General features: G+C 42.6%; 1 protein-coding gene across 1 annotated transcript in view; it reads left to right on the top strand.

The window, feature by feature from the left end:
- The first annotated feature begins 218 nt into the window (after positions 1–218).
- cntfr (ciliary neurotrophic factor receptor) overlaps positions 219–26225 on the top strand; it is a 224248-nt gene continuing 198241 nt past the window's right edge. Inside the window, exon 1 of the mRNA XM_058616938.1 lies at positions 219–513. The gene's annotated coding sequence lies outside the window, so the exon portion shown is untranslated. The remainder of the gene's footprint in view (positions 514–26225) is intronic.

Here is a 26225-nt window from a genome sequence, read left to right as displayed (position 1 = left end):
GTCAGAGTGTGTGTGCATGCTGTATTACGTGTGTGCCAATTGTGTGTGTGGGCTGTTCCCTCCATTACCCTGAGCGGTGGCTAGGGGGTGCACTATGGACATGGTGTGTGTGTGTGAGGGAGAGAGTGAGAGAGCGGGAGAGAGAGAGAGAGAGAGAGAGAGTGTCAGTAATGTATTCCTGCCTTTGGCTGGGCTGGTCACATGGGGAGAGCAGCCTGTTTAAAACAGCCTCAGCTTGCTCAGTCAGAGCAGTGCGAGGCGCAGACAGACGCACACCTTCTCTCTCTCTCTCTCTCTCCCTCACTCTCTCTCGCCCTCTCCCTTTCATGCACGCACACACACACATGCTCATGCACGCAGACGGCAACCGTCCTCTATCGGACTGACACCACACACACGCTGGGATAGACACACTGTGCCCCCCCCCTCCCTTTCCTTGCTACAGTGGAGAAGAGGATAAGAAGTGACATATCAGGAAAAAACAAATACAACCAAAAAAAGAAGAGGTTCACAGTGAGTAGCATATTGATTTTTTTTTTTGTTTTCATTTTTATTGTAGATTTTTTTTTTTTGGGACTTTATTACTGCTGCCTGACCAGGACCTGACAGGGGACTGAGGTAGGGGAAGAGAGTTGGATGGAAATGACTGAAAAGGACTGTGACATAAAAAAAATGGATTACCAGAAAAAGAAGAGGTGACAGAAGAGAGTGGAGATGTGGTTGCTGCTATAGTGCAACATCGGAGTACCTCTCCATCAATCTGTCCCTCTGTCTGTGGGATCTAATGCTGTTAATCAGCAGCGTGCGCTTGGAATGAGAGGAATGCCACTGCGTGGAGCAGGAGTATGGTTTGCTTTTTTGGACTCTGGTGGCTTTTCTGTGTGCGTGTGTGTGTGTGTGTGACTGACCATGTCCTCGCTGTCTTTTTTGCGTGTGTGTGTGCTTGATACGCTGGCTGCACCGTGGTGGACGCGCCATGCTGGTGATGAGCGGACTCCCTGAGACTCACGCAGCACTGGCTGTGATTAATAGAAATCCATTGATATGCAGATGGGAGAGGATAGACCTGTCACAGTGCTCTGTTCCCGTGATATGAGGGATGCGTCGGGAGGGAAGGAGGACAGTGTCCTCAGCCTGCCTCTCACTTCGTCTCCCTGCTTCTTTCTGCCGCCGCCACTTATCTCTTCTCCCCCGACACGCTGCTCACTATCCCTTCTTGTCTCCCATCTTTTCGTAAACTTTCACCCCCCCCCCCTCCCCGTTCGCAGTTTCCTCCTTCAGCCGTTATGAGTGTGCTCTTTATGGGAAAAAAGGATTTCTCATCCAACTCCTCTCTGTCAAGCCCCCACATGGGTACATGCCGGTATACATGAGAGATTGCTCAGTTGTGTAGAAAGAGAGTGGATCGTGGAGTTGTGAGGAGAGAAGGGGAGAAGGAGGGGAGGGTTGAGGGAGAAGAAAGAGAGAGGAATGAAGGAGAAAGTGGAAGGAGGGGAGGGTAAGTTGAAGGGGTGGTGGTGGGGGCATTGAAAAGGCTGACACTGGCTTGGACAATTAGCCTGGGGAGTCCGTCCTGGGGTGCTATTCTGAGAGGGGCTTTGGCCCCTGGGCCCTGGGCGTTGGGTCATGGGATGCCTTGACCCCTCCAGTCGACAGCTAGGCATGGGAGCCATTATCACAGCCTGATTGATTAGCACTGAGCGGAAATCCCTTTTCTCTTCACTCCTTGGGAGAAAAAGACGGGAGCTTTTTGTCCTTTTGCTGCTGCTGGTTTAGTATCTGCCTGCTTGAAAGTGTGAGGCTCTGGTTCTCTTTTTTTTCTTTCTTTTTTTTTTAAACTGTTGTCAGTTATAGAGGTCTGGTTTCCATATATCTTTTCTTTTTGGGCTTGTCCACCCCCCCCCCCACCCCTACTTTTATCCTCCTAGACATGAGTGTGTGTGTGTGAGTTACTACAATATTTATTTACCAACAAGACAGTTCCCCCACCCCCCCCAGAGAAAGATGCTGCAATGATTTGCCAGGAGACTTTCTCATCCTCTGACATCCGATCTGATCGTGCCTCCGCGTTGACGTTTTCGGTGTCTGTGAATCCTGCACCTGCAGGTGGTGCATGCCTTTCAGAGACTTCCTGAAGGTTGAGAGGTTGTGGAGTGATAAAGAAGTGGAGGTGAGAGGGAGAGAGGGGACATGGAAGTATATACTTCTGAGCAGCATGGGAAATTGAGCTTCTTTCTTCGGTCCCTGTGTTTCCCCCCCTTTATGTCGTCTGCATCTCCATCTCTTCTCTGTGTTTTTGATCTCCCCTGTGCCATCCCTCGCTACCTTTGCTCTCCCTCAACACCCCGCCTCCTCAGACTGGGAGTTTAGCGGGGTGTTTAGCCCAGCTCACGGCTGATCAAAGCAGTATGTGTCAGACTGGGCTTAGCCCAGGCACCCCTAATGGAGCACCGTTTTCATGCCTAGTTGGTGGTGGAATGGGAGGGAGAGATGGGAGGTTGGAGAAGGCGGGGGATGGAGAAAGGGGGTGCGAATAGAAAGGACTGACAAGAGTTCAAGGAAGGAGGAAAAGAAAACTAGGTGCACAGACAGACGGGGAAAGTGCTGCAGAGACGAATGAATGACACATGCAGGAAAGCACATGAGGAAGAGAGAGTAAAGATTTAGAAACCAAACAGGAAGGAGTTAAGTAGTAAAGAAGGAATACAAGGCAAAAGTAGACGGAAAACACCAAAGGCAGTGGCTGTTAAAAGAACACAGAGACACAAAAGTGAAGACATACAGATTGTAAATGTCTTCCTGGTCCTTTTTTTTTCTTTTTCCTGTGGAGGGACCCCAGTACCAGCAGGGCATACAGTTAAGACCAGCTCAGGATAGCTCCAACACATGGTTTGGTTTTAGACTGGAAACAACACCAGACGGGAAGAAGCCTGTGTGTGAGAAAGAGAGAGAGAGAGAGACAGAGAGAGACAGAGAGAGACAGAGAGATGATCGGAAGAAGAACTTTCTCCCTCGCTGTGTTGTGTGAGTGCACGTGGAAAGCATCTGTGTACCCTTCTGTTTTTGGGCTTAAATGCCAAACACCAGACCTGCATTAATGTAAACTCTTTAAGCTTCTTGGCCATTGATCCCAAAATTGGAAATTGACTCCCTTTTTATGAAGTAAAAAAAAAGAAAGAAGGAAAATGTCGGAAAAGTTACAGTTTTCAACTTTGAGCGATAAGAAGCCTCGCATTGTGAAACGCTGATTGAACACAGAACGCAAAGAAACTTTGGTGTCATTTTGTGGAATTGAAACATGTTGTGATTGGCCGACTTTTAGGCCCGAGATGGAAAATTGCATATGGGAAAAATGTATTTCTTTTGTTTTAAAATAGCTTTCAGACTCGCTGTTTGTTGTGGTAGAAACAATGGCTGACAAACTGTGTGAGGTGAGTGATATTGAAGCGGAGCTCAGCGGCTTTTTTTTTTTTTTTGGAGGGGGGGGGGGGGGGGCGACGACGAAAACAACAATGACATTGACTTAGAACATTCAGACCCAGATGTGCTTGCTCATCCGTGAGTCGGCTCAGCGGGTGAGAGATGGGGAGATTTCAGTGAGTTAGAGCCACCGTTGACTCGCCTCATGACACAATGCTGTTACAGCATCACTGAAAAGCTAATATTTCTCAGCCCGTGGATGAGATAAAAACATGAAATAAAACAAGACGTGAGCCAATGTCAACACCACTGAATTATAGAGAAAAAGTGGAGTGGAGTGTGAACAAATGTGCGTGTTTTTTCCAGTCACATGGTTTTTGGACAGCAAAGAAAACGATTGAAAATGAGAGCAAAAGCTTTGAGCTCTCAAATGTTTTTTATTTCACGTGTCTACCTGCTTCAGTGGCTGGGAAATCTTTGTCTGAGGGTGGGTGGGGTGTTTTTTTTTTTTTCTATGATGAAAAAGTTTGGTGACATTTTCAAATGAACCCCGAGAACTCGAGATGTATTGATTGGTCCAACTGGCGTATAAGCAGCGATCAAAGAGAAAAGTAATTAAGTGTGTTTCTGTTCCTCGTTTTCATTTCTTCCTTTATTTTCCTTTCATCTTCTCAATTTCTTCAGTGATTTCTCAGCCTGTAGTCTCATCCTTTCATCACTCTCTATTTTTTTTCTCCCCTCGATATATCTTCTCTGCTCCATTTACTTCTCCTTTTTTCTTTCTTTATTGCTGACTCCTTACCACTCCTTTGCCCTTACATCCTTCTTTTTGCACACATGTGGATTTCTGGGACAGTGACGGCCGCTTTTGTTATGAATGAGTCCCCCTGATTCATGACAGGCCAGATACTGCCAACTACTTTGTATCCATATGTTTGAACGCACCATTACTCCCTTAGGTCCACTCTGTCTCACTGCTTCTACACTCCCTTTTTCCTCTCTCCCATCCCTGCGTTGCAATGCCGGTGTTTATGCTACAGACAGAAGAAAGGTAAGGTAAAACTAGGATAATATTTCCCCTAACATACTTACGGCCTGGGTAAACATCCTTCGACAGATGTCCGAGTGCGGGCCTGATCAGAGCAGTGCAGGGGCTGTGAATCTCGCTGCTGAAACATACACAAAGGCTACAAATTGGAAGCCGGTGTGGAGAGAGGGGAGTGAGAATGAGGGAGGCAAGGAGAGAGAGCTCATCTCACCTTGAAAACAAAAAGTCTTCTCTGGATGGGAGAGGTCAGGGTCCTGAAGCAATTTTTTTCCCCTCTTAGTAGCAAAAAGAAATATTTTCACAGTGCGGCAGCGTTGGTGTGACAAACATCGCTTTATCTAATTCACGCTAGAAAACATTTGGCCACAAACGTGTGTTTGGTTCCGCGCTGGATTATCAGCCCATTGTAATCTTTACACATCTTAACTGAATCATCTCTCTTCATAGGACTTTATCTGAACCATATTACCACCGTAATAGTGAAAAGAAATGGTTAAAGAGTTAAAAGGACAAGAAAAACAACACATGGAAACAAATCACTGGCATTACTAGAGTGTGGATATATCAGAAAATGGTACATATATATATATATATATATATATATATATACATAAACACTAATAACCCCCAGTACAACAGATCTATGACAGGTCATACACTGCCAGCAATGTTACCTGAAACTGATTAGATTTTGAAAAAGGATTTGAAAGGATTTGAATTTGCAAATCCTGAATACAGGAGTGAGATTTGACAAAAGGTGGTAAAAGGTCAGAGTCAAAGGAATGTTGGAAGTTAATATGTGCACAAGCACAAACGGATATATATCACAAGCTTCTGTGAAACGACTGCAAGGGAAAGATTTGAATTCAACAAGTCAGAGAATGTATGAAAAATCCAGTGCACAGCTCCCGCTGTCTCTCTATAGCTGTCTCTCTTCAGCTACAGTACATGTGCCACTTGCTGTGTGCTTTTATCTTAATGCACCTAAGGGTTTGAAAACATGACAAGATTTTGTTAAGATTTGGCCCCAATTAAGCAGCTTCACATACATTTCGCATGCACATTTTATGACTGCTTCCGCTCTGCACCTCAAGCTGGAAGATCTGGCTCGCAGAGGGATTCACTCCAGTGATCCAGAGGAAATCTTGTGCTTTCTTTGTACATTTCTAATATGGAGAGAACAAGCAGAAATTAAACCGGTCTCCAATGCCGTAACTCATAACATGCCCTCCAACTTCAGCACATGACCTTTAAATTATAGAAAGTTGTGAGATGTTGATAAAAGAAAGAGAAAGATCTAGCAGTGTGTGGTTGTGAGTGTCTCTGCTTGGCTTGTAAGATATTGTCTTTTCCCTAAACTTGTATATTTGTACTCCCCTTTTTGCTCTGTTTGTGTATTTGCCTGTTGTCTGTGCTTGTGAGTCAGAGTCTGTCAGTTTGTTTTTTCGTCTGTCAACATGTGTGTGTGTGTGCTGGGGGGGGTGGGGGGTCAGTGTGTGTGTTTGGTTCTGTTGTGTTTTTATCCCCAGCCAGCTCTCCATCCATCCAGCCCCTTTAGCATTCTTGCAGCTCATGCAGACGATAGCAGATTTGGACTCCTCCAACTTTCTGATCAAAGCTAATGAGGGATGAAAGAGAGGAAATAGAGCAAACAGTTTATGACTCAGCCCTCACTCGCACCCGCTGCCCTGCCATCAGCCTATCCCTCCATACATATGAGGGCAGTCAATTTTTATCCAAAATTGTGTCTGTCTGTTTGAACTTGGAGAGGGGGATTTCAAAATCAAACCAAAATGTACAGCCTAGAAGCTCATCCCATCATCTAAAGGCACAGTGAGCCCCTTGTGGTCAACCCTGTGTAGCTAAAATCAAGTATACTAATATGTAATGTTGGGAAATGTTCAAATGTCTTCAAAAGAATAGAATAGCATGTCACGTTTTATTTGTTTGAACTGGATTTTTGGAAACGGTGACAGCCCTAATACATATGCACATGCATGCACGCAATGCACTCAAAAGCTGCTTCAAGGGCATTTGATCTTTTCAAAACTGGAGCTCAAACTAATTTGAAATATCACACTTTGTTATAATGCATTCAAGAGACCACCCCACCATCTCCCCCCCACCCCCCCGTCCCCAACTTTTTACCATCTCAGTGGTGATGGCACTTTCAGAGAGTGGGCAGTCGCGCACCAGGACTAGCAAAATATAAGTAGCTTTCGCTACATCCTAACTGAACAAAAACAAAAAAACAAAGCTTAAAAACGCTGATGACTCTGTTTTAAAACTGGCATGCACATACCCCCCCACCCCTGTACCTGATTTGTCACAGGATGCAGATTACCTCTGATAATGAACTGCGACCCTCATCTGGGAGATCATCTTTATCTGAAAACACTGTCTTGAAATGATGGTACGTTTGTATCACAGCATAGATAAAGTCTCAATCTTGCCATAAGTAAAGCTGATGCTGACAAGACTCTCATGCTACCTGGCATGTACTGCACACTATACTACTAACGTAGTTAACATTGTATTAGGACATATTAAGTGCTTGAATTCAACGTAATTTACTCCGACATTATGCATAGTGTACGTCTAAATGCGCTGCGAGAACAAGTGCAGCAAAGTAAATGTGCCTCCAGGCAAAAGTACAATATGGCACAGTATGTATGCAGTGCAGTAATACATGATGGAACTTGCGGGAGAATCGTTAATCATTTCTCGGAGCAGTAGATATGTAATGCAGACTCCTACATGCATCCATTATGGGGTGTATGTACTGTATGTTTAGTTTGTTGTAAGTACTGGACAACGTAGACAAATGGTATAAAGCAGGCTTTAATTTGCTTTAATCAATTGCATTAAATGCATCTGCCACCTGTGGTTGCTGCTCATTTACACTTTCCCACAGGCCAAACTACTTTTGTTAAAATTGTAATTTTCAGTTGTGAAGTTGGGTGCATTTTTCTTGCTTTTTTGTGAATCAGGGTTTGTTCGCATTTGTACGTTTGTCTGCCTGGACGACATAATGTGTAAAATCTGACGCAGTTAAATTACCAGTTCAACTCTTAAGACAAAAGTAGTGTAGGATGAGAGCGGGGAGATGCGTGACCATCAGGGAGAGCACATGCGAGAAAAGCTGGTAACCACAGAGGTCAGGTCAGGTCTCGCTGACGGCAGACAACACTGCGGTCACTTCTTGAGGGAGCAAACAGACGGCGAGGTCAAGAGAAGTCCGGGCAACATGAAGGAGTGTTCCCACCTGGGGCAGAATAAGGGAATACAAGATAGAGGAGAGACTTCCTGGGTGAGGGATTTAAAAAGACAAGAGAGGGCTTGTAAAGATGGCTGAAAGGATCGGAAGGAAACTTGTGATTGTGGTAAGAAAACATTAGCAAGAAAAGAAACATCAAAATGTTTAATTGAGGCGTTTTACCTGCTGATAGTGGTTGTTCTGCATGTGTTGTTGGTTTCACATCGGCTCCATCTGTGTGTGAAATGTGACATCACGTACACATTAATCTCTTGTTTAAGTTAACTGTTGTAAGATCAGCTAAAAACATACATGGCTAATGGCCGGAAGATGAATGCACATCTTTGTGTTGGAATTTGAGTGAAGTAGGCGAAGAAGAAATGGACTTGTTCGTCCCGGTCTTGTGGCCGATTGAGGTCAAAGCAGATGAAAGCCCAGGTGCATTGCAGAGCCATTTAACTTGGAAGTGAATGCTAATTAAACACATTCCCACCGGTCTACAACCTTTTGATTAAAGAGTTGTTTTGACTAGTGGGAACCGGGTGAAAGAAAGGCAAGGTTGTGAATGTAGGAGGTGACATTGAGCGGCTTGGATTGACCCAGCAGCAAATGCGATTGCATCGAAACATAGGGGAGGAAGACTTGAGGCAACGGGAATGAATGGGGAGGTGACGAGAAGATATTTGAAGCTGTGATCAGTGTGGAGGAGAGAGAAAATTGAGAAAATGGATGCGAGGAGTGCAGAAAAAAAAAAAATGGTGCACGGGGGAGCCTAATACCATTATGGCCCCCCGTGTGATTGAGGTCAGAGACGACGAAGAGGTGCAGAGATTAGAGAAAATGAAAAAGGACATGTTGGACAGGTTGGGAGTCAAGGCCATGCTTTAAGTCGAGATGGGACAATTGTGATCGCAAAGAAGACAAATGATCAGGAGATGTGGGAAATGAAATGCTTTGTGAGGAGTCCAGGTGAGACGAGAGTACGGGGCGACACACTGAGTTGTATTTTTAGGGGTTTTTTTTATGTAGCAGTATAACTGAAACTGAAATTGAGTTTGCTTTTATGGACAGCACACAGCATCTGAGGACACACGAGTGTACAGGTGTTGTTACAATTTGTCTCATATTTTATTGAAATGACCTAAAGAAAACCCAAAATGGAGTGAATTGGATTTTTGTATTTCCCCTCACGGCAACAATTTTTCACTTGATGTATATCAGGTTTGCTACATCAGCAGTGGGAAGATGAAATGCTGCCATCTTCATTTATATGTTTTTTTCTCCACTCAAACTGAGACCTGACATACATTAACCATCCCTGTGTGTAGAGACTCTTCACAACTCTGGGTCCGTGCCACATTATTAATAATGCACTGCATTAATAATGCACACGTTTTCCATCAGTTGGAGAATCAACATTAGGGCTTTGGCTCTATGATAATGAAGATATTATCTGACTTTTTCCGTGGATATTTATTTTAATATACATTACTTTGTCTCGGGTAAGACACATATGTAAGCTGTTAAAGGGCTCGTGTTTGTGTCTTTCTAATGCCTTTGTCCACTCAAGTGTGATCAGCCACTGTCTAATAACATCTATTATTGCTCATGCCCAAGCTCTTCCATATCCGTCCATTGGGCTGCTCGTGGATGTGTGTACATATAAAGTTCCCTTTATGCACAAGTGTGTATGAGTGAGTGCCTCTCTCAGAGCTGGAGGCTTTTAATCTATTAAATCCTGATCCTTAAACACTAATCAATGCACCCTTTTATATTTCCATTACAGTGCAGAGGGAAAGCATAAAAATAAAGCATGACCATGGAGCACAGTTGTGACCACAGAACGCCGAATCCCCGCTGTTATTGAATACACTCTGCGACATTTGCCTTTTTTGAGTCGAAAACGGGGGTTGCGAGGCTGCGCGGTGATGGATTCTTTTCAGTGTTTCTTATTTTCACGCACATTTAGTGTAATTTTTCCTCCGATTAAATTGATTTCCGCTCTGATTTGGTAGCGACTTCCCTTCAGTAGTGCTGTGTAGTCATAACATTATACGTTCACGATCATCAACTTGACTGAAGGTATTTATTTTGAAAGGTTCGTTTTGATTTGGTCTGGTATATAAGTCACACTATTTTGCTTCTGCTGTCAGCACATATTCATTTGTTGAAGCTAATTGCAATTTTGGTTGTATTTTTGGGCATTGGTCAGGTTAGCATAGCTGATTTTGCACTCACCAAAGTCAGTTCCTGAGAAGGGGGGGGAAACAGTGAAGCACTACAACTTTTGACAGGGCGAGAAACGAGCAGTCAGAGTATAAGACAAGTTATAAGACAGGTTTGGTATATTTAAAGAAAAATAGGAAACTATGCAGACATGAATTGTCAATAAAATCCCCTTTTGGAACAGGAAAACAGTCTGTATTTGACAGTTGTACATTCTACAATTCATTATTTTCTTATTCAGGCACAGTGAACTACCTCGAGGGGTTTATTTAAAACATGTATCATTGTTGGTCCTGATCACATTTCTTCCCCCACTCTGACATTTTCCCAGCTCTGGGCAATTAGTTCTGCGAAAGCAAATTACCCATTCTAAAACAAACAGAACTGAGATTTAATAAATCAGAGTCCTCAACAGACGCATGAAATTCCCCTTTCCATTTAGCCAACCAGTAAACAGAATAATGAGCATTTGCTTGATAAAAATAAATAAATAAAAAATAAAACTCTTCAATTTATCGGGAAAGCTCGAGGAGTCAACGTGCTTGTTAAAAATGTGACTTTTACAACTGGGACTGTCTCATCTGCGTCTTTTACAATTAACCTGACACCTCCCCCTTACATTTTGACACATCATTGCCTGAGCTTGCATGAGAAACTCTGCTTTTCTGTGCATCGTCTCAACTTAGCAGACTTGTGTCCTTGCGCCTCCTCTTTTCTTATTCTTTTAAATGTAGTGCTTCTCACTTGCAGTCTTGCATCACGCATTGCCTTTAGACTTTGTGTAATCAGTGCTATAATGCACACTGTAGCCTCCAGCTGTCAGGAGAGAACATCTTCAAGCCGCCATGCAGCTGACAATGCGCCCTCCCGTTTAAGGGATGATTTACAGCAAATGAGTGCAGTGCAACAGGAAGCCACAGTTGGCCCCCTACCCCCATTTAAACCCACTAAATTGACAGTATTTACTTCTTCTCGGCGCACACTTTATTAGCTGTGTCTGCTTGTGTACATGTCCCTCAACCCCAATTAATTTAGTACTCTTAAGTGGCAGATTTGCAGTAGAGTGTGCTAGCCTTTGAAGCATGCTTTATTAGCGTTGCCTGGGTAACCTGCACCAACACCCCATTTCACTGCCACCCCACACGCCCCCCTCAGCTCCAGCATGCACATGAACACATTTGTGTAACTGCGTTTAGCCAACACTATTTTCTCTGCAGGAGTGTACGTATGTTGTGTTTTTTTTTTCTTTCTCCGCTCCACTGTGGTAGTTTATTAGCAATGTCTCCTTTGATAGTTAGTGTGCACGCTTGATTATGGCTGAAAGGGAGTGGGCCGGGCGCTGGGCCGGAGAGGAAGTCTGCCTAATGATATTAACAACATCCTTTATTGGGTATCTACTGCAGACGGAGGGAGGAGGGGGAATAGAGTGATGGAGAGGGGAGAAAGGGGGCTGAATAAGGGGAAATGGGGGAGAAAATGTAAGGTTAATCAAAGAAACATTTTGTGGAGGCATGTGTGTTTTTCTCATCCTGCCTGGGGATTGAACAGGAAAATAAGGCAGGGATCAATAAACAGGGATGCAGAGGAAAAAACAAACGGAATGGAATTACGAGGGGGAAGGAGAATCCCCCGTACAACTGACCTTGACCCAGTGTCACAATGGCAGATATTCTCACTCTGTCTTATAGATATTATACAGAACTTATACAATCCCCTCTGTGCCCCCTTTAATAGAAACTTTACAGTTGCATCACCAAAATTGCCTAGCAACCATGTCTGGCTCCATCGTGGAGGTCCACCGGGGGATTAGCGGTGCAAAAAAATTAATGGCTAAGTGCCCGAACAGCAGGGAAGTAAATACCAGAGATACCTCCAAAAATGATTAAAAGCTGATTAAAGTCGAGTTTGGTAAACTGAGAAGTAACAGTGTGTCGGTGTTAATGTCAAAATATTTGTCTTTATGATAGTGTAATGATGTAAAGCAAGTTCTGCGGCTTATACTCTTAATACCTGACACCTCATGATAAGCACTTGTATAACAGTAATAAGGCTTTATTTCCTTGATTTATGATTTCATCTTTCAATTCATAAAGCCAACAGAATTTAATCTGTTTTCGGCGGGTGATTAACTGATGTAAAGCTTAGAAGAGAGGCTTTGACATCAACTGAATTGGCTGGGGTTGCTTATGGAACCTGACAACTTATTCTTACAGACGGTTTAGTTTGAATTTGGTAGATATGAGTCTCCATATTCAGTAGGATAAAGTATTGAGGGGGTTCACAGCAGTGACAACCACATGTTTATTCACAACCAGGAGGAATTTGTATTATATCTTTATCCTTACATGCTATAAATTTGAATATGGTATTTATTGTTTTGCTTCACTATCACGTGCAGTTGTTCCTTTTGTCAGTTTGAAATTGTCTGTCAGTTATGCAGCTCCACTTCACATGAAACGGGTGAAAGGAAAAGCCTCAGATTTGGCAAATGGAGGTGGATTATTTCATAATCAGCTCGTTCTTTTCTTTTCTTTTGTTCTATGAATATGCATTTTATCTGTATGGGGTTGATTGAATGCATTTAACAATAACAGTTTCCCGAACTTCCTACACTGGGATGGCGAGTAATAAATTATTTGTGTTACTTACTTAGCTAGAATGTTGGGAAAATTGTACAGTGGACTGGGTTTTAGTGACACAAGGACCCGTTTCATGATATTATTTAACTTTCAAACAAACTAAAAATGTGTTCTCTTTCAGACACTAAGGTCATCAAAGCAGGTCGTGCAGTTACATTTGGAGAGGTCATTTGCATCACGCATAATTCTGCCATTAGTCAACCTTGAAGCTTGTTTTCGCTCCATTCAAACGCCCCCAAACGCACACTCTCTTCAGAAATTGATTTACCACTTCCTCTGACACCGGGAATCACACCAAATACGTAATGAAACGAAAGGTGAAAAACATCACCGCAGACTTCTGTGTTTACCTGTGAGCAAAACAGAGCATCGAGCATTCAACGAGGGCTGATTTAGGCCAGCGAGAAACGCTTACACAGAACAACACATGTCGACAGATGCGGCGAAGGCGCAGGGTTCTACCGTGGCAACGTAAACACGCGCTGAACAATCACACATGCGTGTCCTCGCTCACACACAGGCACTCGCACGCAGACACCCATTGACAGGGCGTTGATTGGTAAGCATGCGGCACCGATCCCCGTCTCCCACTAACACCCAGTGAAAGCTGTCACCTTGAGAAGCCTCGCTCAGCACCCAAAAATGTCAAGGCTGGCAATTTCCTCTATTTACCTTGGCGAGGTGCCTGAGGTCCCGTACACATCCCAGATGTGTGCGATTGTGCGCAGGAATGTTTATTTGTCTGTTATGCGGGCGCATAATTTGTCTCCATAAAATTGACTCCGACTGTGTGTGCCTTTGCAGTTTGTCTGTCTGAGGTCTTGCAATGTGTGTGTGTGCGCCTGTGTGTGTGTTTGAGAGACGGCGAGAAACACAACCAGACAGAAACAGATAGATAAACTCATCCCTCCGTAAGCTGTGTCAACATCTCTCTGCACCTGTGGCTAAGCAGCTATCGCACGACTCATAAGCAGTCGGCAGCCACACGGTCACACATTTGGAACTCTAAAACCGTAAAGTCTTAGCTCTCAAAAAGCTGTGGGTGTTCAGCCGACAAGGTCACAGTGTCATCACAGAGATAAAATTGGCCCACAGACGTTTACACAAACACACACTACAGGCGTAAACGAACTGCAGCGACAACATTTAAATAAAACGCATCTCAGTGTCCCGCCTACGCTGCTGATACTCGCATTCACAGTGGTGTCACATTCACTGACACGTAATGACAGACGGGCGCACATTATGTCACCTACACACGCTGAGACACCCACTGGTCTGTCAGAGCTACAGTATCATTTGTCTTCCCTCAGGATCTTGATCTTCCCCCAGGTGGAAAGTGAATGTGCATAGCTGCTCGTGTGTGTGTGTGTGTGTGTGTGTGTGAGAGAGATATAAAAAGAGAGAGGTTAACTTATCTTTGACATGGAGCCAGGAGAAGAAAATGGCGCCTTATCAGGGAGAACTAAAAAAAGAAAAGTCGAAATAACCTCCCACACTGTAAATAACTCCAGTTTCTATCTGTGTGTGTGTTGGTGTGTAGTGTGTATCGTGTGCATTAAGAGCCTTTTCACAGTGCCCATAAAAATCACCTACAGACCAGTTTACAGAAACCCCAGCATTTTATATAAATATGGAATCAACGTTGGCAAAAACAGACCTGGACACGCGCATGTACACTGGCTGCCGGAAGCACACAACTGTTCTATGGCCAACAAATTGATGCGTGGTGGATAAAAACTAAAAAAAAAACACCAGCTGAACACACCATCTGTTTCCCTGCGATCCCACTCATTAGGGACAGGTATTTTCATTTATTTTTTTATTCCCCTTGTCATGTTGCGGGCATTTCTATCACTCTGCTATCTCCTGCCATGTTGCTCCTATTGTCATTTGTCTTTCTCGTATTGAGTGCAGCATCCCATCGTCCTTGTTGCTGCTTATTTATGTCTATCCTCACAGATTGTTGCGCAGATCTGATTTGAAATCAGCGTTTTTTTTTTATCTAACATATGCGGCCTGCATTTTTAAAACATATTTCATGAACACAATCTTACGATGAACGCTGGGTCCAAAACCCTGTAGGTGATTGCTGCTACTGCTGTGTTCATTATGCTTCTTTTTTCTTTTTTTTTTATTCCTTCTGGAGGAGACACATTTGAAAACCAATGGACCCGTCAGCAGTGAGCCCAGAGGCAACAGTCATGCTAGCCTTCTGCCATTTCGGCTTCCAGATGCAACCTTTACATGCTCCATCTGTGGCTCTGATTGCTCTCTGCAGCCACCTGCAGTGGTGCCAACGCTGACAGGCTCAACCACAACTAGACTCCTCTAAACACATTTTTATTGGTTACTTATGTCAGTACCATTACTGTATGCGTGTGCTTTATGTGTGTTCCCAAGCTTTCTGGACTTTTATTTTGAAAAGGGGCAGATGGAGGAGTAACTGATTCACATCAATCTTTATCTTTACACTGGATAAAGCCAAATCTTTGATGTGAGATATTTTTTGTCACCCCATTAGTCAACAGCAATAAAAACTAGTCTATTTTTAGGGAGGAAACATATTCTTTAACACTGAGCGCATCGCAGACATGTGCGTTTTCACGCGGCGGTTTGTGCTATAGGAAAAATTCCAACAGTTTCTGAAGGCTGAGAAGTTGCACGTCAAAACCCAACGGTAATTTAAAAAACGGTTATTACGGTAATTTCACTTGCACTGTTGCAGGAAGCTGGCAAATAAGCGGCTTTTTTTGACATACAGTAAATTGTAAATAAATAAATAAACTGCCAGGTATTGAAAGTTATACTGGAAAAAATGTATAAAAGCACTTAACTCACAGGACATTTGCTGGCCCTTTTATGGTTAAAGTAAGCAAAAAATTATAGATTTTCGGTTAGATTTTTAAGAGGCTTAGGTGTTAAAGGGTTAATGAAAATGAGATAGATATAGTAAACCCTTGTATGAAACCCGTCTGAATACAGATCTGTGTCTGTTACTGAGGCTGAGCTTTCTGGCTTTGACAATTTTTTAGTTTAATTGAAATCTACAGATACAAATAAACAAAAGTGTGAGATGGACGTTTTCTGCCCATTAGTCCAAAAAGATGTAATAAGTTCTGTGTTAGGAAAATAAAGCGTATTGGCCAGATTGCAGTGAGCCATCGCTCATGTTTACACAATTTGTAAATACACGCGTGCACACATGTGAAAGGGAGAACATGTGAAATGCGTTGGCGCGCGCGCCCGTGTGTCAGAAGCAGATTGGATTTCACTGTGAAGGCATGTTGAACAGTCGCTCAATTTCCTGCCCGACGTCCAGTTTTCCCTCCCCATGACAAATTCCTCGATTTCCTCGCAACACATTCCTGATGCATTATTGGTCACGGACATTATATGGTCCCACAAATTTCTGTCTCTCAGAGTCTGGGAAGTATCGAATTGCATGTGAGTTTACGCAAGCAAGGAAAAGAGAAAGAAAGAGTAGTTGTGAGCCAAAATGTTAGCCACTGGTTGGGGAATTATATAGTGTCTTTTTTTTTTTTTTTTTTTACTACCAGGCTGATAAAAAAAAAGAAAAAAGAATCAACATTTTTTATCTCCAGAACACTGTGGAACTGAATGCGGCGAATTAAAATACAACTCGCCTGATCCCGTCGCAGTCTATTTAAGCAGATAAAAAGACTTAAAGAATATATTCTGTAGGCCTTTCGTCTATAAACAATGTCCTTTAATGAGATTTAAACCAGAGGGAGAGCATTATCTGTAAAGAATGAGTGGATGTTTGTAGTGGCAGTGGGGGAGCTGACATTGCTTGAGGCATCCATATTGTTGAGGAAAGTTAAGGAGGTTTAGCTCAAGTGTGAAATCCATATTGAGGCCCTTCGGTTATGCTCGACTTGATGAGATGCGTGTGTGTGTGTGTGTGTGTGTGTGTGTGTTTTTGCATCTGTCTGACCATGCTTGTGTATGCACATGCACACAAATGTGTCATAATGAGTGCATTACTATTGACTGTGCACTTGTACAAGTGCGTCGCACTGGCATTCCCATTTAAGTGTGTGTGGTATAATTCATGACCCTCCGCTGTGGCATAAATCCACAGAGTGGTAGCTCAAATAGACAGAAACGTAAGGGGAAAAAAAGTCCATATGGAACTTATCTTAAGCGGCCATATTTCTTCATTACTAGGAGCAATTTGTTTTAATTGCCTACTTAGAAGTAATATGGCCTCAAACTGGCATTTTTTTTCCCCATAAAACCCCAAAATGAAATAGGAGAATGCATATTAACTGCAGTGATTATGTTATAATAATCAGAAAATTGAGTTGTCAAGACTGGAAAGCCTCTTAAAGGCGGTTGTAACACAGCGTATGTGTGTGGGTGTGGTAGGAAGTGAGGTTGCGGTTACATGGTGGATTTCGCTGTCAAATTTTCCCACTTAAACTTTTTTACGTATAGAAAATGAGGTCGTTTTCTACATTTCCACCTGTTCACACTATAATTTGAGGGCTCATGTGGGGAAAAAGAAAAAAAGTATGTTATTAGTTAAACGGAGACTTTTACCAAGAAGTGCAAATGGTTTTAATATCATATAATTGGGAACCCTTTTTTTTTTGGGAAGCCCACACAGATATTTGGTTGCTCTGAAAACAACCTCAACGCTCCACGCCTTTGATTGTAATCCTCAGTGACTTGATTACATCACATTATTTTCTGCAGATTTTTCCAGGCCGCACATTCATCTTGCAAATCAGCTGTTCTACCACATTGCTCTGTGACATGGTGCCGAACCCTGCTCGGCGCAGCCATTGGAGGAATGGTAAATTGTGGCCATTAGGGATGCACATGGTCGGCAACAATACTTAGCTAGCCTGTAGTATTCAAATTATGATTGATTGGTATTGAGGGGCCCCCAGTATAGCTTCTCCACACCATTACTCTACCAGCAGCCTGGGCTGTTAACACTAGACCAGGACGGGCCCATGGATTCATGCTGTTGATGCCAAGTTCTGACCCTACCATCTGTAGCTGTATCTGGACCTGTATCTACTGCAGACTGACATTTCCAGTTCTTGGTTGAAATCTGCCAGCTTGAACCTGTTTGACCATTCTCTTCTGACTCTCATTGAAAAGATGCTTCCATCCACTGACCTCCTGCTCCACTGTATGCCCTTATTTTGAGTTTTTTGGTTTTTACAACATTGTCAGGAGTTTACACTCTTGAGAATGTTCAGATTTCAGAAAGTACTCCTTACTTCTGGCACCAACCATCTTGCCACAGTCAAAGTCACCGAGACAATGTTTCACAGTCGTGATGTTTTACTGAAGGGCCTCAACTGTATCTGCGTGATTTTCTGCACTGTTCTTTTATGACTGGCGAGCCACCTGCAGACACGAGTTTGTAGCTGTAATTACAAATATGTTGGCCTACCGAATACTGCATATCCCCTGGGGGATAATTCCTAAAAAGCGGCATGACCATGCCCTCTTCAGCATGTACCACATTCTAACTGGCTGGAAGGATGTTAATTAGTTCAAGATAATCCCAACTCTACTTTGCTGCAGTCTTAATACCAATGTATATGAACACATCTCACATGCTGAGTCAGAGTTCCCCCGAGTGGCTTGTGCTCCAGGCTAATTTTGCTGATAAATGGCTCTTGAGTGAAGCGCACAGTGGGCAAATGCATCGACTATGCATGGATTCCTTGTTTGACAACATTGTAAATGTCCTTGCCTCAAAATGTGTCATTAGATAGACGAGCCAGAATTAGATCAGCGCTGCTGTTTAAAGGCAAAATGTATGATGAGCTATGTCAAAAAAATAGACAATATATCTTTAAAAACGTTGCTTGGAATAGTTGAAAATTGCGATAGGAACATATAACTAAGTGCATTTTTCCTTTCAGCTCTCTGTTGTTTGACATTGCTCATATTAGGCTGCTAATGTACCCCAAGGTTCCAGCAATTACCTTTTCATACATAATAGTGTTGTTAAAACACAGTGTATGTACATGCACTCGCACGTACTCTGTCAGGATGGATTATGAATATTACCGGGATAAAAACACATTTTTTCCCCCCCTAACAGTGATTCTCACCGTGCTCGGGGCCGTGCTTGACTTAGCTCTTCCAATCATTTCTCATGTGCAAGAGGCTTTTAAGCTCCATGTTCAAAAGACTGGCATAAGGGATTCTCAGGGGGCTGTGACACTCCCATTAGGAATACGATTTCCACAATAGCATTAACTTAGAAACACACACCAGCTCTGTAGTCTCCCCGCTCGCAGCGGCAGATTGTGCTTACATTGTACCCGAGATGTCATTTTTCTGTGTGTACTTCTTGACTGGATTTTGACTCACAACTTCCCAACATGTGAAAACTTCTGGAATTTAAGTGGTCAAGAAAACAGTGAAGAGCCTGTCCTTCTCATTTGAAATGCAAATGCCTCGTTCTCAGCTTTCTTAAATGAACATGGATTGGCATCGTCGTGGCAGTGCACTGCATTCGTGTAAACCGTGGTTTTTAAAATGGATTTTTTCGAGGACACAATGGGCTGCATGATAGATTCCCATGTTTCTTGACTCCAAGCAATCCTCCTAATCTCATTTGCAAAGACAAGGCAGACATAGTTCATTATTTAAGGAACAGAACACACCTGTGGCGCATTTTGTAGAATTACATTATCAGTGGGCGTGTGGGAGGCTGACATCAGTCAATTGCCAATCAAATCAGCTCCCTCTAATTCCCTTTAAAAGCCGTGCACTCTCTGCCATGAAGCACTGACAGTTTGATTATGTAATGTCCAGGCCAAATTCTCCTAAGAGGAAAAGGTGGACGTCTATATACTCTCGTCTTAGAGGTGCAGAGTTATAAGACACAAAGCGCAATACCTAAATATAAACACAACAAAGGCCTCCAAGGGGCACATGATGTTTACGTTACGATGATGAGATCATTGTAATGTTCCGTTTTTAACACAAATTGAAACATTAAGACTTGTTGTGTTGAAGTACAGCTGCTCTTGTGCATCTTGAATCATTTCAAAACATAAACTTAAGACATTAAATATGTAATCAAAGCTAAAACAAGGCATTTTGACAAGATCGGTAATATTTATTTGCAAACACAAATTGTAAGACTTTGGTTTGAGGTGAAAAATTAGAGCCTGGGTACCAAATATTGCTTAAAGGAATACTTCACAGATTTGCATTTAGCTTTGTAGTACTAAAATAGGGGTCGTAAAAATTATGTTTCCCAACCTCAATTTACCCTGAGCTGAGAAATTCATAACAAATTTGTAACAAAAAACAAAGAATGAAGATATTTTCGACTCAGGGGAAATTGAGGTTGGGAAGCACAGTTTTTCAAAAATACTAGCCCTATTCTATTTATACAAAGCTAAATGCAAACGGGTGAAGTATTCCTTTAAGTGTTGCACTTGTAGACCTGAGTCATACATTTTCTTTTGTTTCGTGTCTGTAGCCACTATGCTTTTCCATATGCGCATATATGCCCACAATTCCACTCAGGCTAAAATTAGCGTCTGTAGAGATTCACGTACATTCTCACAATCCATTTCTCACTAGGACTTCACCCCCATGCACTTACCTTTTTTAAGTGCATCATCTTTTTTTTTTTTTTTTTTTTTTTAAACATAATGCTTTGTTTTAACTAGGCTGTATTTACTACTTTGCTCTTAATGGTTTAGGCATTTATTGTATACTTATTTCTGCTGAATGACATTTTTAATTGTCCATGTTTTTAACATGACGAATAACAGAAATGAAGTGAACCCACTTGTTTGTCCTTCTTGAGTACTGAGTTATACATGAGTGGGTACCAGAAGACCTCTTCGCATAACCTTAATCAAGTGTCCATGGTTACCGTCGTCTTTGCTGTCTCGACTTTACCCAAAAGCAAGACACTAGCATACCACCAACTTGACTGGAAACTGTTGTGCTGCAGAGAGCATGCACAGGCGTGGAGGACAGTCACGAAATGGGAAATTCATTAGAGGTTGTGTGAGCCAGTAATCATCCTAAAAATCTTAATGTCCTGTTACCATATTGCCAATTAAAACCAAGGCACAAGTTTCCTTGTGTCAAAACCTGTGAAGACAAAAGAAGCCACCAAAACAAAGCCTTTGCTGAGTTGACTCTCGCTGGAATCAAATAAAGAATGCTTCATTGAACTGTGGCCTAAGTGGCTCACTGATGACGATTATGGAGCAGAAATAGATTTCACAGAAATTGCAGCATCTTGAGATGAAACCAATTTCACTGGTGTACAAATAGCAATTTTTTTTATTTGCTGTGTCATTAAGGCTTGATTGAATGCACACTGCAAAGGAATACAAATCTAAATGTGGCCCATTTAGATGAAACTCAATTTAAGAAGATATTTAATTTGCTCATTGTTGCCTAATTTTGGCACAAATAAAGAACACTCGTCGACTGCTCATGGCCAATGTTGTCGGTTCAAAAAAGTCTGAATCTGACAGAAGCAGACGGAAAATGATTCTTACTGCTGTCTCAGAGGTGAATGGAGGAGGGATATAGATCCTCTTTTTCTTTTTTCTCCCTGCTCAAGATTCGAGTGATAAAAGTGAAAAGGGGAAGAAGTGCCCTCTGTCTGAACAAATTGCCCTCGCTGTTGATGCTAGTGTCGTAAAGACAAATGAATATGGTCTTTCTATGTTAATGGTTGAGTAGTTTTCCTTCAACTGCTATTCAACGTGACTCCATCTGATAACCACAGCAATTTGCTGCTGCCTCTGTTGTAAAGAAGTGTCCAAATTGTCAAGGCACTCTGTGCCTGTTTTGTTAAAGTAACTTTTGATTCAGTGAATATACGGTATGTGTAATAGAATATTATATACTGTGGTGCCCAGTGTACCCTTGCAACCCTCGGAGGATAAGTGGTATAGATGATGGATGGATGGCGTTATATATTGCGATATTTCCACTTGTGTACTTCCACTGAAAACCCAGTCAGAGTAAACGAGCCGAACCATAATCAGATAAGACTTTTGGCTTCACATTTTGCGGTGAGAATTACCCAGAAATAGTGGAGATCGGAGCGGAATGTAGCTGAGAGAAAGTGTTAAAACTAAGTAAAAAGCACTCACTCTACATGTTCTGATTGCCCCCATTTAAAAGAACTTAAATTAGTGTGCGTATGCAGAGATTGTGTTTTGCACAGCAAGCTTTTAAATGTTGTGAGAGACTTTATTGATCCACGGGAACATTAAGAGCACAGATACTGATTCGGGCATGTAATACAGTATGTAAGTGTCCATGCGTTGGTCATGCGTGTGCCTTTTGTGTTACTTAAATATGGCTGAATCTGCCTTTTAAATATGTATTTGCACATTACTAATATCTAGACTCTTTATGCACAGTGAATGGGGCCACTCCCATTAAAATGGATGATTAAATTGATGACATCATGATACTTTGATGATGTGCTTGAACTCGATTTAAAGCAAAGGCACATTAACATGCAAACGAGTCTCTCCACCTCCACCTGTAGTGCAGGTACTGTTTTTAAAACAATTAGTTGCTAGAGACACAAGGAGTATGCTAATTCTGCCAATTATTCCAGTTATAACATCATTGATATTCTCGATATTCTCTAACTATCACATATTATATTGTAAGTGATGATGTTGCAGGAACGTGTTATTCAGTCGAACAATCAACGTGAGACACCGTTTGACTGTGTGTTTGCATATCCGTTACACCCTGCGTGTTCTGTTGCTCTGTTTCATCCAATGCCACGATTACAGCAGTAGTTAAGTGTAAATTAAAGGGATGTTGACCCCCCCTTAATAGATGAGATACAGGATCTCTTCAATTAACATATTGAAGTAGAGAAATGGCTGCACATATCAGCAGGTTGCCATTACAGAGATGTAAATTGAGTAGCCCGGGGGCAAGAAGCTGTGATGGAGCTGCAAAAGCTGTGATACGAGTGAGTGGAAATTAGCATGGGCAACATATACTGGGGTTTGTGAGTGGTAAATAACAAGAGGCTGAAGCTGAATGTAATACAATTTGCGGTAAAGTTAAAGAAACAGAAACTGTGGCAGAGTTCACAAAAGCGGTACTTGTTCGGCGCACAGGCAGAGGCAGAAGAGAGAGTGAGGGAAGCAGATAGAGATATGAGAGGAGTCAGGCCACCAGATGGTCTAATGACCACAGGAAATATTACAGCTGGCAACCGCTCATCGACATTAATGACACGAGTCATTTAAGAGCTCTGAGATGAGCCCATGTGTGCATGTCTTCCTGTGGGTGTACGTGTGGCACATATGACTGTACTTGGAAGGTCATGAAGACCTTCTAATTATTGTATAATTACCTGAAGGCAAGGTCTATGGACATTTGTGACAAAAAAAAGCTCTGGGTCATCAAGTGTGTGGATTTATTCTCACCATTTTGGTCAAATTTTGTTCTGAAGGTCCATGTGTGACATTTAGGCGGGTTTTATTTAATAAACGACCCATAATATGTTTGTGTAAGTGTATAATGTGGTGTTTTTGTGGAAGCTCAGAATGATTCTTTCTTCTTTCTGGCGAAGGCCACTGTAGTCCCCTCATGTGCTTATAAATGGAGGGGTGAGCATAGGAGTCCTCCGTTTGTCCTCACCATTGTGTGTCACTAATTCTTACTCACTGAACCTTTAAAGCTAAAAATGCTAATACAACAAAATACATTATCCAGTAGCAAATGTCAGTGGCTTCGCAAATTTACACAAATTTTACTTGTTGATTTTAAATGTCAGAAGCATGTGTCTGCAAATGTTACGCTGACCAACAGGAAGCCATCTTCACAGTCCTTTTTAGATGGTATGGAGAGGCAAAGAGTTCAAAATGGAGGAAGTGATTATTGGCCGGTTTGTGCTATTAGTTTTATTTACCGCCCCTCTGTCGGAGTGTAAACAAACTCATAAAAAGAAGAATGGTTTGCAAACAGGTATGGCACGATGGTAGATGGCACACACCAATCTTTTTCATTTCAGGATTTTTAAATTGTCTCTAGTTAACTCCAAAGTAGGGGTAGGAATCACAAGGTACCTCACGATATGTGGTTCATGATACCAATTATCACGATACAGCGATTCTGATACATCGCGATATCTGTCTAACTGAAAAAAAACATACGTCGTTGAAAAGTTAATGTACAGGATGAGGAATGATGACGATACATATCACCAAACTGATCTTTTGATCCACTCCCACTCCTGAGTGTGAGCTATTTTGCTGTTGAAACTGTAAATATTATGTATTGTCATTGTTGGTACTGGTGTGTCATTGATCAATACTGACGTAGGCAACGCCGCAGATGCTATTTGTGTTTTGTTTACTTGAACTTTACTTTTCAGAAAAGTCGATAATTGGAAAATGTTAGCATTGTTGCCATTTCCCCCCCCTTCCAAACGCTCTTCTAATGATGATGAAGCCGCCAATGTCAGGTGACTACGGTTGACATTTGACTCTCTCTCATCACGGTGGACCAGTGCTCCAAGGTTAGGGCTGACGTCGCTAGAATGAGCCAAAAACAGTGGCTTGAATCATATAAAAACAATGTGGTTGTGAGACTATGCAACCCCGCGCTGTAAATGTGATTAACTGCTCGATCAAAGCTCATGTTTCGCTGAGCTAATACTGTTCCGCCGCTGCCAACAGATCTGCAGTATTCTCCTGAGTAGCCTTCCACATCACATAGAGATGAACCGCCGAGAAGTGTCATGCCCGCGTTCACACCTACAGGCAATTTAAAGTTGCCAATTAACCTAAGCTGCATGTCAGGCAGCTGGAGTTCACGCGGGGGCAGGGCGGAGATGCTAACTGCTCTCCTTCATGCATTGACTGTCGAGGTGCACAGCAGGGACCACACATTGTGAGGTGGTGACTGAGGCACCACTGAGCCGCTTGTTTCAAATGAATGTACGATGTAAATGTAAAGATGGCGCAAACTTATCTTCAAAACTGTCCCTGTGGAATTCTTCCTCTTCTTCTCATACATACTACTCCCTACTCTTCTTCTTCTCCTCTGCTGCTCTGACTTAAAGTTGTTTAACGGCATTCCTGGACAATGCAGACAATAAATCAACTGCATTTATGTACAGTGTACAGTGGGTTGCTCTTCCTCACACTCGTCTCAATCTCTCCTCTCCTGCCTCTCTATATTTCCCCTTCCTTCTTCATTCCCTCCCGCCTCTTTTATCTCCCTCTCACGGGTCTACATGAAATATTCGGACCGGCCTCCTACAGTGAACACATAATTAGAAACCACTGAACCGTGGCTCCAACACGGGGGCTTTTCGCCTATCTGTTTAGAGAAGGTGAGGTTCAAGAGTGGGAGGGCGAGCGGCGTGTGGGGGTGCTGTAAAACATCTTCATGGTCAGAACACTGCACTGGCTTGAGATGGCGGTGTTCTAATATACTTTTAGATAGATAAGAGGAGTGGGTGGATGAGGAAGAATGGATAAATGGATTGATTGATGGGGCACGAGGGAGCAGGGAGAGGGGAGGATGGTGAGATGGAAAGAGAGAGAGTTATGACTCGTCTCCATTAGCTAGGTTTTCCACAGCCGGGGCGAATGCTGCTAGGGTTCCTTGTTTCATCACCGCTCAAGACTTCAAGGGTTTTTTCTTTTTTTAAACGACAACCACAGTCACATGTGTCATGGCATGGAGTCGTCTCTCTATCGCTCTGAAATGATCATTCTGACATAGCTGAAAATTAGGGTTTAAGTAAAGTATGCTCGTGAATTCACATTGACACGTCCACTTTACACTTTACGTCTTTTTCATGACGTCGTTGTGGTGCTTCAGACTCACTTTGGTCAAATGAGACGATGACATCACTCAGTGACCTTACTATTGTGGTCTAAACCCTTTATTCCGCACATAGGAACCCTTAGAAACCCTTCCTGCCTTACTATCATTTCAAACCAGTCCGGTCATTCTCCTCTGACCTCGGGCATCAACAAGGCATTTTTGCCCAGAGAACTGTCACTCACAGGATATCATCTCTTCTTTTTTTTTTTCTTTTTCTCCACCATTCTCTCAAGGCATCGGCTAGATACCGGTCCCGAGATGTACTGCGGTGTTAAAAAGACACAGTATCAAAAATGTTTCCGTCATTTCATGCCATACTTTAAATACCACGTGCAGGAATTACTCCGCTTGTGTGCAGCATTGAGTCACAGTGAGTCAGCCGTTTCTGAATTGATTCTGATTCTCGGTTTGATTCAGGGATTCTTGACCATGTCTGCAGTTGCTGCCGTGTGATTGTGTGAAGAGACATTTGCATAAATGAGCAGTTGAACTGGAATACCTAATACAAATGGCCAGTGAGTGTATTATGAGGCCATAGTGTGACCTTGTCCCAGACTATGACCTGTGCCGCACACTGGCCGTTTGTCAAGCCACTGAGTGAGTGAGTGTGTGTGTGTGTGTGTGTCTGTAATACGTGGCCATGGTGTGACTTTTACCTGACTTTGTCCCTGTGCAGCTTTATTATGTTGTCATGGCGTGACTAGCTAGTTATGGTTTGTGCTGACGGCTTATTAGGCGTATTAGGAAAGGACAGAGGAGCCTTTGGGACAGTTTTCATCAC

The sequence above is a fragment of the Solea solea genome, chromosome 19, assembly GCF_958295425.1.
Source record: "Solea solea chromosome 19, fSolSol10.1, whole genome shotgun sequence".
Taxonomy (NCBI): domain Eukaryota; kingdom Metazoa; phylum Chordata; class Actinopteri; order Pleuronectiformes; family Soleidae; genus Solea; species Solea solea.
Note: the sequence above shows the minus strand (reverse complement) of the source record. Positions and strands in the feature narration are given on the sequence as shown.